The following is a 12,793-nucleotide window of genomic DNA, read 5'->3' as shown; positions in this document are numbered from 1 at the left end:
TTTTTTTTCCAGTATTCTATTTATCAACAAACACTTATACAACAGTGGTGCATCAAGCATTGTTCTAACAATATATGTTTATTACATATATATTTATTTACTCTTTACCACAACCCAATGAATGAGGTAAAATTAATATCCTCATTTTATAGATAAGCAAACTTAGACATTTGCCCAATGTCACATAGTTCGTAAATGGCATACTCTACATAAAGGTTGCATTATTTAATGTTATCCTTTTCTTTTTTTCCTCCTCCTACTTGTTTTTTAAGCCCTATTTTCAAAAGGAAAATGAAAGGAGAAGTGCTTTAATTACAGGACGATTGGGTAGTCCTGGATTCCTCTCCTCATCACCCTTACCACGGTAACCTTTGGGGCACATCAAGCATCAAAATTAGAAAATTACCACTTTAGCACATGTTTAAATGAATTTTTTCCCAATTATTCCACATAATTGTTGCCTATTCTCAAATCCAAAGGAATTGTATTGCCACAAGCAATAACTTGTAGATGATTATGCAACCATTGAAATAACAATTATAAGGACTATGTAATAGCATGGCAAAGAAACAGTAATATTAAGGGGGAAAAAGGAACACAAAATTGCATGCATTGTATGATTATACCTGTGTAAAAATCTTTATGCATATACCTCTTGGAGTGGCATTCTTAGAGCAGTGGAGTTATAGGGGATTTTTTCTCTTTTAAAAATTCCACCTGAGGCTGTTCTATCATCTAAATTAAAAGCAACCGCAATAAAATACCAAAACAAGGAAATAGTCTCAAGGAAGTATTCATTCTTTAACCTAAAGGAAAGACTTCTGTTGTAGGTTAACTATGAGGACAGTGATTCTTTATTAGATTATATTTTGGGCGCATCTATCTCATAATGTTCTATCAGCATTTGGTAGATTATTTTAAGGGCATTGTTCTTGAAAATTAGTCAAGAACCTTGTCGAATGAACTACATGCATCCTCTTTAAATATCATTTTGCCATTAAAATAGCTATTTGTGATGGGTTTGTCATGACACAGTGATGTTTATATTATAATGGTGAATTTTTTTAAAAGGTGAAATGTAATGTCGTATACGTAGTATAATCACAGCTATATTTATATATTTTTAAAAAGCAATACATAGGAATAATGTAGAAAAGAAATACACCAAAATATTAAGACTGGTTGTATTGGAAGGTAGTTGGTTGGATAAGCTTTTTCTTTCTTTTTAAAAATATTTTTCAAATGTTTTGAAAAGTAGGAATTATTTTATAATAGAAAGTTATAAGCTTCAACTTTTTTTTTTTTTTTTTTTAAGTCAGGAACCTAAAGTAAAAAGCAAGAGAAGGCAGCATTTTATTTGAGGCTTCTGAGGGAAGCAAGTTGTTTAGAGTTCTGTTTCCCATCTCTCTCTCTCCCTGGGAGATGGGAAATGCGATGAAGTGGGAGAAAGATTATCCAGGTTAAATGTAGACCCCAAATTTCCCAAAGCTCCATAGGTAGCTAATGTTTTAGTCTTTGGTGTCTTGGACAAATGCCCAGTTTCAAAAGAGTGTGTACCTTGTAAAATGTTAAGACTATAGCAGGCTCTCTTCTTAAAGAAGCCATTATTTTTGTTTTTAAATATAATTTAACTTTGGAGATGTTACAATTTTTTGAAAAATTGTATATCAGTTGCATTTTCCATTTGAGATGAATCCAACAATTCTATTTAGGAACTCCTTGCACCACCTTAGAAACTCCCAGATCTGGCTGGCTATCAGAACAATCTGAGAAGCTTTTGAAAGTAATAAAATGCTGCCTGGGCTTGCGGGAGATTATGACTTAGTACACAAGGGATGGAAGTCTCCTCTGGTTTGCTTAAGCAAAGATCTGTAACCAGGCCAAAGAAACACCATTTTAGGAAAATCAACCTTTCTGATTTCCCTTGGCCTGTCCTCATGTTAGCACTGAAAGTCCTGCATCCCAGGAAATCCTTCACTTCTGGGCAAACAAGGACAGTTTGTAATCCTAAATCATCTCTAGGTTCCTGACAAGGACATACACTTAAATCACCATTAATCATGGTACAAACACAGAGAAGTAAAAACTGAAAAGAGTAGAGTGAATACAAATCATTTCTTTGTGGAGTATTGAAATCATCAAAATGGTCATATTTTAAAACGGAAAAACCACTTAGATTTTTAATCTTCTAATTTCCTGAATGTTTCTCTTTCCCAACAAGCATTTAACTTAAGAGAATATAATAGGGTTTCTTAGCCATTATAACTTTATTTCAAAATGCTCTTAGGAAAAGACCAAAAGAATAACAATATTATTCAAAATGTAGGTTCAATTCCCAGCCATCTTGGGTAAACATTGCCTTTATTTTTGTTTCTTTCTTTTCGACTTTCCAATGGTAAGAGAGTAAGCCCAAACATTAATGAGAGGGCTTTCTTTCAAGTTTGGACTAGAATTAGAGCGTTTGGGTCAGTTGCTTCATCTGTTGAAGTTGGAATTGGGTAGGGTATAATTCTCAGATTGTATTACTGTCTTCATCCTTTGTTCAATAGCAATACAGTTGGAGGTATGAAATATGGAACTTTTGAGCATTAACAATGGGATGAAATGGGATGAGTAATATTTGTTATTATTAGAGATTTAGCCTATTATGATGAGCACATATTGAACTGCTAGAAGTTTTATAGCTTTAGACAAATCTCTTTAAATATAGTGATGAATGACTTCTCGCTTTTTCTGCACCAAATCATTTTTTGGAGCAAAAATTGAACGAAAGGTCCTTTTTCAATTCTTGTCCCAATTAAGGCTATACTATTTTCCTAGTGAAAACAAAACTCTGTTGTTTTTACCTTTCTCGACTCTAGGTTAAGGAGAAGAAAATTATATGGAGGTTTACAAAGATATTATTTCATAATAACTCCTTTTGATATTCATCCCCAGTACAGAATCTTGGGTAAAGCTTGCTTATAAAATTTTAATAGTTTTGGTTATGCTTTCAATGTCTGTTTATTTTAACAATAGGCTTCCTGTCTAGGATCAGAGAACAAGTACTCTATTGCTAAATCAACGTGTCATCCTAGCTAGGGCAAAGGAAAATCAAAGGATGGCCACACTTTGGAGGAGCTAAGATGACTCACATGTAGTAGGCTGGCAGTATTGTGTAGTGACTTACACACTGTCTCTGGAGACAAACTGATTGTGTTCAAATCCAGGCTTTATGTTTTACTAGCTCTGCAACCACAAGCAACATTTTTATTTTATTTTATTTTATTTTATTTTATTTAAGAGATGGGGTCTCACTATATTACCCAGGCTGGCCGTGAACTGGGCTCGAGGCATTCTCCTGCCTAGGCCTCCTGAGTAGCTGAGATGACTAGCATTCACCACTGTGCTCAGCTTAAGACATTTTAAGTTTAAGCTTTAGTTCCCGTCTATAAAATGGAATAATGATACTGACCCCATAGAGCCTTTGTGTGGCTTGAACGAAATAAGCAAAGCACGTAGCATGGTGTGAGCAGTGAGGTACGTGCTTAGTAAGCCCTCGGTATTGATTTAATTCTCTTCTTCATTCTCTGCGCTACAATCCCAGAGGATTTATTAGTTTTTAGAATGGACCACATGTTTGATTTCAACCTTAGGCCTTCACAGGTGCCATTTGTCTTAAAGAAAGTGCTCCTATAGCCCTTCATCTTACTAAATTCCAGCATCCTTCCAGTCTCTGCTCTTCATAGAGGTCTTCATTTATCACCTAAACCACAGGGCTGATCATAAAGCCTCCCAGAACTTTCCCTTTATTTGTGGGGACTAGCATATAATAGGCATTTAACAAAAGATCATTATTATTACTAACATTATTATTTTAAAACCTAATGTCATAAATCAAATAAATGAGGAACAGAGAGAGATAGCTTTACAAAGTAATGGTGTTTGTAGCCAATGAATTTTGCCACCTCTCACTGCAATTAACTAGGATGTATCATGTAGCATTTGCCAAATCTCAGTAATCATATTAACTTCATGGTTTTTGTCATATCTACACAATATTCCTACAACTATTTTCCCAGAGTTTTCCTTATATTGGTTCACTTCTTTGTTTAATTTTATTTGAGAAAATGTTAAATCACAACCATTAATGGGAAACCAATCTCTGAGAACCACTGATCTAGTTTTACCCCTTCCTTTTCCTGTTCAGGAAACTAAGGACCACAGAAGAAAAAGAACTTATCCTCAGTTTTATACCAAGTATATATCAATATATCAATAGTGTATCAATGGCAGCAGTTCAGGGTTTTTTTGTTTTTTTGTTTTTTGAAACAGAGTTTTGCCCTTGTTTATTGCCCAGGTTGGAGTGCAGTGACATGATCTTGGCTCACTGCAACCTCTGCCTCCCGGGTTCAAACGATTCTCCTGCCTCAGCCTCCCAAGTAGCTGGGATTACAGACAGACACCACCACGCCAGGCTAATTTTGTATTTTTGGTAGAGATGGGATTTCACCATGTTGGTCAAGCTGGTCTTGAACTCCTGACCTCAAGTGATCCACCCACCTCGGGCTCCTAAAGTTCTGGGATTACAGGCGTAAGCTACTGTGCCCGGCCTTTTTTTCACTTCTTAGCAGACATTTTTTTTTAAGTACTGCACACAGCCTCATGTATGCTTTATTCCAGACAGGGTGTGTTTTAGTTAGGTGAACACATTTAAAAGGGCCTGATAGAATAATTCACTCTTATTTTTGATGACTTGTAATGCTAACTAAGGAACCACCCTGGTGGTAACTGATTCTTTTTTTCTTTTTCTTTCTTTTTTTTTTTTCTGAAATGGAGTTCCAGGATGGAGTGCAGTGGTGTGATCTCGGCTCACTGCAACCTCCACCTCCCGAGTTCAAGTGATTCTCCTGCCTCAGCCTCCTGAGTAGCTGGGATTACATGTGCACTCCACCATGCCCAGCTAATTTTTGTATTTGTAGCCCAGCTAATTTTTGTATTTGTAGTAGAGACGTGGTTTAACCATGTTGGCCAGGCTGGTCTCGAACTCCTGACCTCAGGTGATCCACCCGCCTCAGCCTCCCAAAGTGCTGGGATTACAGGCATGAGCCACTGCGCCTGGCCAGCTGTTTCTAACAGAAAGTTGATGCCCTAATTTAAAGGAGTAATTAATGTTTCAGAAACCGCAACAAACTAGTGACCTTATTTCTCATCTCTGAAGATCACACCACAGCAGCTTCTACCTACTTTCCCAACAAGTAAAAACAATACATTTAATCAGAACCAAATTTTTCATTCCAATAATTGTCATAATAAAGCTGCTTATTTATGAACAGCTTTACTGAGATTAATTCATACTTCACACAATTAAAGTATACAATTTAATGTTTTTTCATGTACTCGCAGGGTTGCGATGGCTGGTGCAACTATAACAATACAATTTTAAAACAGCTTTGTTTTCCCTAAAAGAAACTGATATCCATTACCAGTCAATCTTCACCTCACCCTCCTTTTCCCTACTCCTACTTCCTGAAGTGCTGAGCAATCACTAACCTACTTTCTGTCTCTACAGATTTGCCCATCCTGGACATTTCATATAAATAATCAGACAATATGTGGCATTTCGTGTCTGACTTCTTTTATTTAGCATAATGTTTTCAAAGTTCCTCAATACGTTGCTCCTTTTTATAGCTGAATTGTTTATCCATTCATTGGTTGGTGGACATTTCAGTTGTGTTTACTTTATAGCTATTATGAATAATGCTACTCTGAACACTTGTGTATAAGATTTTGTGTGAATGTGTGTTTTCACTTCTCCTGGGTATATATGTACATAGGAGTTGAATCGCTGGGTCATATGGGCGGTAATTCTATGTAAAGACTACTACTTTACCTGCTCCAAATCCTTCACTATCTAGTAACAGTCCTCCCCCATCCCCATTTAGTTGCATAATTTCTCCCTCTTCGGCTAATCTTGTAGAACTATTAATCAACTCATCAGGATCTTCTCTGCCTAGGGGGTGAGCATGTGATCCAAGGCCTCCATCAGATGCACTCTTCCTGGAATTAGAGTCTTTGGAAAAGGGACATCTACACTGAAAGGAGTCAGAGCTCATTCATCCCACCCATTTATTTTCTACTATCTACATACCAGAATGGCACTTACACTTCAACTTTTTCTTTAAGGATTGAGTTAAACGATATCCCTCCAGTAAGTTACCTAATTTTGTTTTTTCCTTAAGTAGGCCAAAGGTAGTTTTGTTGTTTACAACCACTTCTAGTCACATCTTGGACACTTTCATTGAATAAATATAAACACATGCCTATTTATCACTACAGACTGGCCTTTCTGTTGATGCCATAATTTAATCAGCTCAAATCTTTTTTCCCTAGCCCATGATCCAAGAGAGAAAGGAAAAACAGCCTCCATTATATGCCTTATTCCCCAAAAAGAGAAGCTTCAAACAAATCCCTGAACTTGCCCGGTTTCAAAGACAAAGATGCACACATGCCAGAGCCACCAACAATAGTTCTTTCTTGGCCAAGTTATAATCAGAAGCATTTGCATCAGTATGGTCCCTGCTCTTTCATGTGTATAAAAAGGACACAGTTAAAACAAATTAAGGGTTTGCTTGTCTTTATGTTGTATTAATCCACAGAAGGGTTCTTCAAGCCCAGAGATTGGGTCTTGAACTCCCTTCTTTCCAACTGTGAAAGACAAAATGCATGGATGATTAAAAAGATGATTTTATTCAGTATATTATAATAAGAAAAATGTTTATTAATGAAGAATATTTCAAAGAAAAGGAAGGGGCCTATGGTGTTACAGAGAAAATTAGACAAGGGAATCATGAGGCTAAGTGGAGCTGGGCCTCCACTGATCACAAGTGAAGGATGGTTCTTTGTAGTGAGCACTTTCCTGAAACAGTAAAGCTTGCGAAATTTTGGTGGGGAGGGAAACAGAGGGCCTAGATAAAGCTAGATTTGGTTCCATACTTCATTTCTTTCTTCCTTCCTTCTCTTTTCCATACTTTGTTCATATAGGAAATACATATTCAGTATCTATTTTTATGGGACCAGGGCTCTGGCTTTAAGAGACAAGAAGGTCCTGCTTTTAAAGTCCTTGTCAAAGGAAACAGAAAGTAGTAGGTACCTTGACCTGTGTAGGCTCAGGGAGCACTTGGTTTTGAGGCAAACTCTTCTTCTCTTACTCCCTCATTCTTATCACTCCCATTCTAAAGTTGCCTCCCCTCTCTTAGTCTCTTTATCTTGGATCAAGATGCCCCTCTGTCTTGAAAGCACTTTTACATTTTCCTGCTACCTTCCAAGTCAGCCTAAATGTCGTTTCCTCTAAACAGCTTTTCTAGATTTCGAGGGCAGTACGCAAGACAGCTTTGGGAGAGTTTTATGGTCTCTGCCAAACCCAATCCCATTCTTTTAAAAAGAGAGTCTACACTCTGTTAATTTTATGTCAAGTGGTGTCTGAAAGCAACTTCAGGATAGCTTTCAGCCCCCTCTTTCAACTCAACTGCCTCTCCTAAATGCCCCTTATACAGAAATTCCAGTAGGTCGCCAGAGCTGAATGAATTGCTCCTTTCTTTATTATATTCTTAAACATTCCACCTTATTGAAAGCATTTATATATTTCTGTTCTGGTAGTTTTTAAGACATTTTTTATTCATGCCTATCTCCCCAAATACCTTTTATACTTATCAGGTATAGAAGTCTTCCTGAGTTTAAGGAGCAAGGGAGAATTACAAGTATTGTAGGGAAAAATTTGCACTTCAGTGAACAACTGTGCATTGTCTATAGCAAAAGTTTCGTGTGTTCTCTTGTTCCAATTCTATGGGAACTACAATTCTGTAAGCTGTAGAAAAATAATAGCAATGTCAAATAATTCTTGTCTACAGACAGGCAAATTCTATTCAGTAGAGCTTCAAATGATTTCCATCTTTCATTGTGGGAGAGTCCACTTTTGCCTATATTTGCACATTCATTTCAATATTCCTGATCTATAAATGTGTCTGTTTTATGATTTTACTGATCTTAACACATCTCTATTTTTTCTCATTACTTTGTTAAATACAATTCTTAAGACATATCTTTTTTTAATCTATGTGAGAATCATGATTTTACCTGTTTTTGAAAATTATATTTTAACAAGGCTGAATTACTTTGAGTTCCTCAGTTCATCAAAGTACACAGAGGAAAATCCCCATAGATATGAGTTCAGGAAATAGTGTAGTAGTTAAGAATAGAAGTCTGGAGTCAGACACCCAGGTTCAAGATCTAACACTTTTTTCCTCCCTAAGCTCTATGACCTGAAGCATACTATGTATCCCTTTTGTACTGCAGAGGAGATAATGCTACTTATTTTACAGGGATGTTGTAAGGATTACATGAGTACATCAAATTATATGCAACATACAGTTTTACAGCAGACACACCTGACAGCAATAATTTAAGCATACACTGAGAATAACCCTGTGATCTAAGAAGAATGTGCGTTTGAAGTGCTGAGCTAAGGGATCCAGGAGTGACCAACTGGGAGATTCACTGCCAATCTATGAAGGACATCCAAACCCCTGGCCCATATTTTTGGAACGCAGGCCATAGAGAGAAATGGGTCTCCTTGTTTTGGGTTGAATGGTGATTGCTAGGTGGAAGTTGCTGAATGAAAATGCTTTATAAATTGCATCCTTTTTACAAACGGTAGTGGTTTTCCTGTCTGGGTCCTCTGTTCCTGGACCTCCCTATATGTAAAGTCCTCAATTGATCCTATGTCTTCTTCGCTGGCTCTGGGTTTCTTTGGCCCCTGGGACATGGTGCCATCCCTATTGGAGTCAATAAGGGTCTGGCACAACACTAGTAAGAGCGCAGTAAATATTATCGATGTATATTATTAATCAGTAAGGAGACATGTAAGTAAATTCTGGAACCCATTAAATTCTAGCGGTTAAATACAGCAAAACTTTACAAATCATATGTATCAAATCCATAACCATGGTTTAATTTATAGGAGAAAAGGTTGAGATGATAAAAAGGAGTAGAATCTAGCTTACTTGAGATATTGTTCTGCAATTTTTGCCCCACTTTGCAAATAAGGCGTTTAAATGTTCACCCTGGGATTTTCAAACCAAGGATCTTAATTGACAGACAAGTCCATCTCGTCTCTTTATCTCATTTTTAGACATAACTCCTCCACTTACACTCCACTGCACTCTCCCAGGATTTCTTACAAATGTCTTCTTTGACACCCAATATAGAATGGGACTGAGGCACAAATATCAGGGACATTTTTGTCTTGGGAGATCCATTTTCAAGGTATCAATTTGAAATCCTTCCTAGCCAATTCCTGCTAGTGTATTTTCTGAGTCATTTTGGAGTCCTTTGTAACCTCACATTTTACCAGCTATGTTTTTGGCCAGATGATAGTAATTTTCTTTATGGATATCTCTGATTGGTTGTCTGGAAGATAAAGATAAACAAGAGAATGAAGAACCCAGGAAATAGAGGCAGAACAAGGAAGCATCAAATTCACATGGGAAGCTAGAATAGGAGGAACAAGGTTTACCTGCATTCACACTGCTATTTGCGGGTTATGGGCAGTGGAAAGAAGTTATATCTCAGGGAAGTGATCACAGTGCTTGCATTCTTTATTCATAGGGGTGATAGGTTGTTTTGCTCTGTTTCTGTTTTTTGGATTTTTTAGACTGCTTTTGTCTTGTCTAAATCAGAACAAATGAAAAAAGATTTTAATGCATAATTTCACTTTTGAATGATCTGTTTTATCTGCTCATATCCATAGGTAAAAGATGAAAATCATATTTTTTTCACATAGTTTCAATTTTCTTTTTTCTTTTCTTTTCTTTTCTTTTTTTTTTTTTTGAGACATGGTCTTGCTCTGTTGCCCAGGTTGAAGTGCAGTGGCACAAACATGGCTCACTTCAGCCTCAACCTTCCTGGGCTCAAGTGATCCTCCTGCCCCAGCCTCCTGAGTAGGTAGGACTACAGGTGTGTGTCACCACACTCAGCTAATTTAATTTTTTGTATAGACAAGGCCTTGTCCTGTTGCTCAGGCTAATCTCAAACTGTTGGGCTCAATCCTCCTACCTTGGTCTCCTAAAGTGTTGGGATTACAGGCGTCAGCCACTGTGCCAAGCCCTCAATTTTCTTAATTATGACTTCATGAGCCCAGAGAGGTCAAGATAGCTAAATGTTTAAAGTATATATATATACACACACACACACTTTATATATATATACACTTTATATAAAGTATATATACAGTATATATATAAACTTTATATATATACTTTATATATATATATCTCTCTCTCTCTTAATAAGTTCTTCCAGTTACTTTACTTTTGATAACTACATAAAAAGATTTAGGATTATCCCAATTTTAAGACTCACTGTTTTAGAAGATTTAAAAAATGGAATAATTATCTCATCCCTTCCAGTCATTGAGCTATGGAGGCACTTGAATAAAGAACCAATTTTGAGTCATCCTTTGTTCTATCTCTGCTCCAAGGCTAGCACTTGACGTAAGTAAGTACAATCGAGGGAAAGAGAGAGAGGGTGATTCGAAGGAGCTACAGGAGTGTATGATCATTGCAATTTTACAGGACAACAAGAGACCACTTTTCAAAATTCTTGTCTATTCAGTGATGTAAAAAATCAAGATAAATTGGTTCATCTTTCATTTGGAGAAGTAAGCCTCCAAGGTCAACTGGTTAAGTGATGTGAACCAAGTACATTCAAGTGTGAGATAATGTTCTGATTATTAAGAATGTTTGGAGGGATTTGTTCTCTGATGAGGCTAAAAAGTCACCACAGTAAGGCTATCAATGACTCATTATAAAGGTCAGGGGGGAGAAAAACTATTCCCCCCTTCCCCAATATGGCATAAATAGTTGGATTCATTTTCCCTGCTTTTAACCTGTTTCTCAAATGCCCTGAACTGACTAAAGCAAAGGAGAGAAAAAAGATCCATTTATTGTTCAATTCAGTTTCCCAGTTCAGCATATTCATATTGAAAATGTGTTCATATTGAAAATGTTTAACTCATATACATAACAAGCCTTTAAAAGAGAGGTTGCTTTTGACCAAGGAATGTCATATTTGGGAGTCGTTTACCTCTGAAAACCTCAATCAGAACATTTAGGAGCAGCCCCTGGGTTTCAATAGTTGTAAAAAGTTCTAGCGATTCTAACGTGAGAACCATTGGTTAGAGTCAGAAAGATCTGAATTTTTACACTATTTCATGTTCTTAAGAATAATGTGGTTCCTTTGTAATTCACTTCAAACTCGAAGCCTGTTTTCTTGTCTATAAAGTGGAGATATACACCAAATATTATATTAGGCTTTAATAAATATGGAAAGGAAAAAAAAAAGAAAGGCACAGTCTAAAAATTACATGTTAATCCTTTTCTGTCCTACAACAGACACCCTCCCCCACAAAGAGTTATAAAAGTGACAAATGTCTCATTACCATATTCAAATGTAATGAATTTAAAATAACGGTTTTTTAGATGATTAATTCTGACCAAGCATCTTTTCCTCTTTGCTGAGTGAATAATAATAATTAATTTACAGTAAGCAGGTGATTCACATTCTACTCACACACAGATTTCCTGGCTAGACCCAATGAGGAGGATCAAGCCATCTTGGCTGGCTGCCTATTCATCCATGGGATTATTCTTCTTTACAAACAGACCCGCCACAGCAAGATGAATTCACATCCAGCTGAGACAATTGTCCTTATCACCATGCATCTTCTGGGAATGTTCCCCAATCTCCACCACATGTCCTCTATCTACTTTTGTAATCACACGAGCAACCATTTTGAGTGCTTTCTCTGCACTAGCCAATTTGTGCTAATTATTTCACATATATTATTACATTTAACCCTCACAACAGCTCTGCAAATGAGACATTATTATCTTCATTTTACAGATGAGAAAATGAGCTTAGAGAGGTTTTAAAAACTTGCCCATGGGCGCAGAACTAATATTTAACACCTGGATTTGAATCCAAGTCAGTCTGGCTCTTAACCATTACATCAAATTCCTTCTTGACCCACAAGACAAATTAAGTCCCACCCAGATTTTGCTCTTTGTTCTAGATCAAATCAGAGAGCAAATAAAGTATCCTATCTCAGAAAACCTAAATTTCACACTTGCATTACTAAAATAGCTGACATTTATTGAGGAATTACCAGGCACTGAGTACTTTTATGCCTATTGTTTCCTTTGTGAACCACCTCTTCTAGACTTTTCACATTTTTTTTTAAATTTTTAAACTCACACAGTATTCTTGCATGTTCAAAATTACGTGTACATACTCACCTACATATATCATGTCTATTCCCTGTACTCTTCACACTCTGCTTCTTCCACTCTGCTCATAGGAAACTATTTGCAATTCTAAGAACTAGTCAAGCTATTTCTTGCCACTGGTGTTCTATATAGAATCTTGTTTTCTTCTTTTCTGTAGTGTGCACCTTCGATACCACTTTTCTTCTCCCTACTCATTCTTCAGAAGTCACTTTCCCTTAACCTCTAGAGATGGCTTTATGTGTCTTGTGTCTGGGCTGACCCTTTTGGTACTGTTTAGCAGGCTCTATTTTCATTTTCTTTTCATTTATTTGTTTGTCTCTTCCACGATGTTGAGAGCTCCTACAATGACTGACGCATTAGATGTGCATAACAACATGCCTACATAGGGTGAATCCATATAAAAATCTCTTTTAAAATACTGTACATCTGATTTCTATAATCCTGACTGGACCACCTTGATTACACCTCAT

The sequence above is a fragment of the Mandrillus leucophaeus genome, unplaced genomic scaffold (genome assembly GCF_000951045.1).
Source record: "Mandrillus leucophaeus isolate KB7577 unplaced genomic scaffold, Mleu.le_1.0 Scaffold1036, whole genome shotgun sequence".
NCBI classification, from domain to species: Eukaryota; Metazoa; Chordata; class Mammalia; order Primates; family Cercopithecidae; genus Mandrillus; species Mandrillus leucophaeus.
The sequence above is the reverse complement of the archived record's forward strand: the minus strand, read 5'-3'. Positions refer to the sequence as shown.